Source organism: Lactuca saligna, chromosome 4 (genome assembly GCF_052625555.1).
Source record: "Lactuca saligna cultivar CGN05327 chromosome 4, ASM5262555v1, whole genome shotgun sequence".
NCBI classification, from domain to species: domain Eukaryota; kingdom Viridiplantae; phylum Streptophyta; class Magnoliopsida; order Asterales; family Asteraceae; genus Lactuca; species Lactuca saligna.
In genome coordinates, this window is record NC_136420.1 from 81034036 (window position 1) to 81041101 (window position 7066).

General features: G+C 35.4%; 1 pseudogene across 1 annotated transcript; it reads right to left on the minus strand.

Annotated features, from left to right (window-relative positions):
* Positions 1 to 223: 223 nt before the first annotated feature.
* LOC145042206 (scarecrow-like protein 13 pseudogene) lies at positions 224 to 2930 on the minus strand (annotated as a pseudogene). Its single transcript, XR_013680600.1, has 2 exons — positions 2811 to 2930; positions 224 to 2088 (listed from the first exon to the last, which is right to left on the minus strand). The product of XR_013680600.1 is annotated as a scarecrow-like protein 13 pseudogene (transcript).
* Positions 2931 to 7066: the final 4136 nt, after the last annotated feature.

A 7066-nucleotide genomic window follows, 5' to 3' on the forward strand; every position in this document is an offset into this window, starting at 1 on the left:
ATCATCTCTTCACGTCAAAATGCTCGCCACACCCGATGGCCTTAACAACCAAAAGTTTTTAATATCAGAATAAATCGTAACAAATACACAAGGAAAGCTTCGAAGGCATTGAATGTTGCACGATCCTAACTATTGACTCATAAAAAAAAATACATCATGTAAATCAAATACACAACATGTTAAAGTGTCGATTACCATTCAAACAAAAACACAAGACATTACATGCACAAATAAACTCTCAAATATCTTTTAATACAAAACCAGTGTGTAATAATACATGTTATTATTATTATTATTATACATCTTCAATCCTACACAAAATTAACCCTAATCATTACTAATCACCTCCAAGCAGAACAAGTTACCATCGGCTGATTCTTCCACCCAAGAACAAGAGCACCATCTCTCTCACCAAGCCTATACCCCTCACTATACTCACTCAAAACCCCTTGAACCGCTTGAACCACCGCATGGCTAACCGGGCTAGCCGTGAACCCAGCCGCCTGAAACCGAAACCGCCACTTAGCCAACGGCTCATGTCTTTCCACCCGGTCCGTATCCTCACACGCCACTATATTCACCATATCACGAGCCACACAATTCTCCTCCGCACTAATCCTCCGCCTGTCGCCCCGTGGTAACTCAATGTTCTTCGGTAGCTTCGCATCAATCGACTCAAACATAGCCGTGTAATAATCAAGAGCCTCTTTAAACCGTTTTGAAAACGAGGAAGTATTCGTGTTCGATTCTTGTTCGAGAAGCGTAACAACTTTTGGAGACAAACTTTTAACCAACCGTATCAACCGGTCACGATGGTTAACCGTGCTAACCGACTCATCCGGCATATGGTGCAACATGTAAGGAAAGTTAACCGCTAGGGCTTCACCTGGGCGAACCCTAAGGTTCCCCCAATTAACCTCACTTCCTGATATTGCAGCCGCATGGAATTCGAACGGAACCCCATTCTCCACTGCGACCTGCGCGAGCCGTTGGCCGACCTTGTCGAGTCCGCCGGCTCGCGCATAAGACGAGTCACCGTCGTCAATGCCGGTGACTCGTAGGCTCGGCGGTCCGCCAGGCCGCCGAGCCAGGTCTTTAATGAGTTGGACCCATTGACTGCCTTGTGCGATTAAGAAGTCGATGACGTGGACATGGTTTTCGTATTGGAATGCTTCTTTGATGACAACGTTTGCTGATGTGTACGCGAATTTGTAATACGGGCAGATTTCGTAGAGGGTTGACATGTAGGACATGAGATCTTTTGGGCTTGGTTCGTAGCATTTTAGTTTTTTGTAAATTGCGGATCCCGAGGAGAGTTTTCGGGCGCGAAGGCCTTCGAGCATGTAGGCACCTAATCGTTGAATCGGGTCACCGGTTACTGAAACTTTGGTTTGAATATGTTCCATGAGAGTTTCGGTGATTTCTTTAGCTCCATCATCATCCATCGATTGAGCACATAAGATGAGGGTTTGTTTCAAATCAAGATTTGAAATTCCAATTTGGAGCAATTTATTGTTCTTATTGACGTTTTGAAATGAGCTTGTGATTGACCCATCTTCGAAATCGGATTCTCCAAGTAGTTCCATTGCCACATCTCTTATAAATTGCTCATTGCTGATGGGTGACCCGTATGTGTTTTCCGGTGATGAGTTGTGGAGATTGGATACGCATGATTGGGAAGAGCCTTGTGGGGAAAATGGGCTCCTGGTGTTTGATGAGACGCTGGTGAATGGTGAATTGTAGATTTCTAGGGCTGGTGATGATTCCAACGTGAAGAATTGGTCGTTGAAGGCGTTGCCGGAAACAATGGCGGTTTCTTGGTGGCGGCTGGTGAGGGTGTCACCGGGGTAGCCATTGTTGTTCAAGATTTGGAAAGGGGAGCCGGTTAAACGGAAGGGTTCGATCTGGTCTGATTGGTGATACAACTGGTGAATGGCAGCTCCTGAGCTTCGAGGTTTCTGGGATGTTTGCATTTAATGTAAGAAAATCGGCGAATCAAGTGGCAAAATTTTAACTTTTGGTATATCGATTAGATCGCGTGCATGGTATCTGATTCGATAAAATTGGCTTCAACGATAGCTGTTGTTCCTGAATTCAAAAAGATTCGAGAAATGAGAAGCTTGCAGATGACGAAAGATAATTAATAAATCTCGAATATATGGAAGAGTAATGATACAGGCATCTAGAAGCATCATGGTATAAGAAATAGTGAAATACTGCTATAAAAAGGATCAAATATTATCTAAATTAAAACCCTTGTGGTAATTTTGATATGGATGAAAATTGTTGAAATGGATTATAGTACCATGATCCTAAAGAACCCTAATTTTAATGGGGATAATTACAACTAAAAAAAAAATTGCATTGTTTTCTATTGATAAAATCGGCCAGGAAAACGCGTATTTAGAGAAACGTAAAGCCAAATTAACTTTATTAAATCAAAGATGAAAAAACAAAATCCTAATCATCAAATTAGAAGAAAGAGAAGAAGTTATTCATGTTCTTCAAAACAAATCCTTTTGTGCCGATATATATGAATTAAGAAGCCTAATTATGATAACAGAAGAAATTATCAATACAAGATTTGAAATTAAGGCATATGATACTAAATTAACATGATTTAACACAACCCCATCTACCCAAATTCATGAATCATCAAACTAGTCAAACAAAATATACCCCGAATCTTGTTAAATCAATCAGAAATCCATCAAATACTAAAGAAATCATGTATAAATATGAAGAACAAAATCGGGGAAAATGATTGGAACATTGAATTGATAGTACAAAGTTTTTTCAACAAAACATACCTTTAGATTTTCGGATTGTTCAAAGACTTTATTATTTTTCAGAGAGAGAGAGAGAGAGAGAGAGAGAGAGAGAGAGAGGAAAAGAGAGAGTCCGACTCTTGTTGAACGTTGAATGGTGGAGTATTTCTAGATGATGATGACGAATTTAGTAAATAAATATATTGTAAGCGATGAGAGAGAACTTTTTATCTGACGAAAATACCCCTGTGCACTTTCTAATATTACCAAAAATATTTGATCATGGCCACTTGAACTGTGGAAGTGACTTTGGATGAGTTTACATTTCTTTTTAAGGTGAATACGATTGGAGAAGACTTGCCATTTCAAGTACCCTATCATGGAGTCATGAACACTTTCTATATATTATGAAACCAGATTTATGAGTCATTTCTGGTTTTTGGATGTTATGTTTTTAGTATGGATTATGTAATTTTCTTGTAAAAAAATGATTATAACGTGTTCAAATATACGTATCAGTGTTCTTACTTACTGTTTTTTTTTTTTTGGCTAACGAAGTATTCTTCATGTGATTATTAGTATATTATCTCATTTAAGAAGTATCGTGTTAGATTCATTGTTGTTTAAATGCCAAAAAATATAGTATGAATTGGAAATAAAACTTTTATATTGTGGTTGTTAAGATTTGAACTTTTAACTATTTGTGTAACTATTATTCGGCAACCAACTGCATTACGTGTAATTTCTAGGGGCTTATATCATAGTGACATTGATTTACTGAGATCTAATCGGTGATAACTTACAAATTGAGGATCTTTTGTATCCATAAAAATTTAATTTGCTTGGTAAAAATAGCAAATTTTCATTCTTGCATTGAATAATTGTTCATATAAGTACTTAGAATAAATAGGCTCATAAAAGTGAATAAAGTACAAAAATAGAATAACAATACCATCCCACATGTTACAATCATTATTTGTTAGACGATTATCCCAAGTACATTGTGATGGACAATGATCATATTGTGATATTCTAAGCAATATATGTTTTTTTTTATTCTTGTATTTAGATGTGTTATTCGGTTGGTTTTTTTCGTTTTTTAGTTAAATCAGTTTGGTTTTTTTTGGTGTTTTATATCTTAAATCTAACTATAACCAAACCAAATAATGTTTGGTTTAAGCGGTTTCGGTTTATTCGGTTAAGGTTTATACAGTTCAGTTTACCGGTTAAACCGAATAAAATTTCACACGTAAACTAAATATTAAACTAAACGAATAAAAACTTACTAAACTTTCACCAAATGAAGAAAATACATTAATATATAACATATTATATTTAGTCTCTCATGAAGTGTTGTTTTGAATAATCGAGACACAATATTAATTGTACATGAATGTGAAATAATTAACCATGAGTTAATTTAAAGAATTAACCATGAGTTAATTTACATTTAGGTAACTGGTTTTTGTTTTTTAATATAAATTATAAAACATTTATAAATTTATAATCATTAATAATTAAATAATTAATTTTTAAAATCTTTTTCAGTAACTAATCTATAAATTTATGTACAAAATATTAATTCATACATATAAACTATAAATATATTGTTTTATTTGATTTTTCGGTTTAACCAAAATAATAAGAATTCAACCAAAACTAAACAGAATAAAATAACATTATTCGGTTAATCAAATCGAATTAACCAATAACCAAATAAGCCAAATCAAACAACATTTAGTTTGATTAGTTTTTTTATCACCCCTATTTGTATTAGGTATCTTTTATAAGATATCGATAATAATTATTTTGTATTGATAAGATATCTCAAATAATTAATTAAACTTTTAATGTTTAATTAATTTACATGTTGTGTTATATGTTTAGGTATGCTATATGTAGTCAACTGATTGTGCAACTAATACGGAAGAGACAAGCATAACGTTTCTTGAGTAAAGAATATGATTTGCATACTTCAGCCTAAGATCTTAATTATAAATTTTATTGTTTGACAAGCAATTGAGGACGAGTCAACTTTTAATATATAAACAATGTAATTTTTTATTGGCATGAATGTTCCGGGAGTTTGACAAGTTTGAAGTATAAACTTTATATAACTTGGTAAATCCAAAGTTGTACCTAATTTTAAAATAGACTTGTATCAAGTTTTAACATTAAAATTTTTATTTTTTAAAATTTAAAATTCCAACTATTTTTTGAAACAGATAAGATATATTTATTTATGGATTAATCCAAAAAAAAAAAAAAAAAAAAACATTAGCCAGCATTGAATTTCAACTTTATTTTTTTTCCTGAAATTTTTTTTATATATTTCTTTTTCTGTTTTTCATGATTTAGCACTTACAATTTTTATTTTTCTATTTATGTCTTACATTTTTATTTTATGTTTGTTGATTTAGCCCTTACATTTATTTATTTTCTTGGATTAAACCTCAACTTTATTTTTTTTAAAAACCCTTGTATTTTTGTTATCTTGGAATATTTCTTGCATCCAGTTTCATAATTCCATAGAAGATGGTCTAGAGTAAATCTACAGAAATAGTCTCGTAAATCTGTAACATCGCAAAATTTTCAACAAATTTAAACCTTTCAAACAACCCATTTACTAATAAAAGTGTTTACAAAATCATTGTTTCCAAAAAATTATTTAAAATCAGAGTCTCCCAAGATTCAATTAATCGTAAAACCAAGGATGTGTATAGTCACACCTTCGCCTTCCCACGGTCATCCGAAGTACCTGAAACCATAAATCAAAACTGTAAGCACGAAACTTAGGGAGTTCCTCCAAAATACCACCACACAAACAAATCGCATGCATAAATACTCATGTCTGGCCCAATCAGCATCGGGCTGGAATGCCAGGCAAGTATACGATGAGCTCAGTCATCCTCGGGATGGAATACCCTCGTATCATAAGTATGTTTGGTCCAATCAACCATCAGGTTGGAATACCCTTAGGCCCAGTCAACCTCCGGGTCCAGTCATCCATCAAGATGGAATACCCCAGGTTGGAATGTCAATATATAGAACGGGTCCAGTCATCCTTGGGATGGAATACCCTCGGCCTAATCAACCATCGGGTTGGAATGCCCCCGATCTATTGGCTCATGCACAAAGCAGTAAAGCTTCAACCACCAACAATATGTGCCCATATAAAAGATAAACATATAAATAGTCTACAGACATATAACAGGATATCAAATCGAAAGGGTCGGCCTTGGTGCTTTCGACCCGCAAGTACAGTGAAGAAGGACTCATATCAATCCGTGGATAATCAAATGTCTGTTTGGATTGCTGAACCGGATAACCTCGCGTCAACTAACAAAATACAATATTAATCAGTAATTATCCCGATAATCCAACATCTGAGGCCCACTCCATACATCCACTTCCAAAAGGGTAAAAGACCATTTTACTCTTTTCTTATTTGGCCCAAGACCAAGGCCCAACCCAATCACACAAAAGCCCAAGATGGCAACTCAAAACCCAAAATGGCCCAACAAGACCAAAAACCACATCTTACGTCGTGACCAGCCATGGTCACATCGTGAGAGCTCACTCAATTAGATCCCACCTCATCATCACTCAACCTAGGCAACTTAGCCAAAAGAAAGTCAACGGGGCTGCCCTCACGTCGTGAGAAGCCTTCGCACGTCGTGAGCCTCAATCAGATAACCAGAAATGGGACCAAACGCTTCTCACGTCGTGAGAACAGTCTAAGGCTAAAAATCCAACTTTTAAGTCCTTAATCCATTAAGCTTTGAATCCTAATTCTTCCAGAAGCTAACAAGGACTCCAAAGGCCAATAAAAACGATTACTTGATGGACGTGCATGACCCAATCATGTCCTAAACCCATTTTAGGTCAAAATGATAAGAAATAGCCCCCAAACTCAATCAAGATTCATAAATTATAACCATACTTTAGATCCATAAGACTAAATCACAGAGAATGACTCATTGATCCATAAAGTTGCCAACTTTATGGATCCCAAGCATGCAATCCATCATAAACATGCAAAAAGGAGCTTAGAAATTAGATCTAGCAGTTTGAGCTCATAAAGATTAGATCTTGGACACTTACCATGGTCCAAAATGCGCACAAGAACTTCTCCTTCTTTTTCTTCTAGCCACCAAAACACTAAAATGGATCCAAAATCACCAACATGGATTAGGGTTAGGGTTTTTCTGAGTTAGGGGAAGGTAGAGGCTAAGAAATCAACCCTAAAACCGAGTTAAGGGGGCTTAAATACGTAGGAAACCCTAAAACTTCGTGGG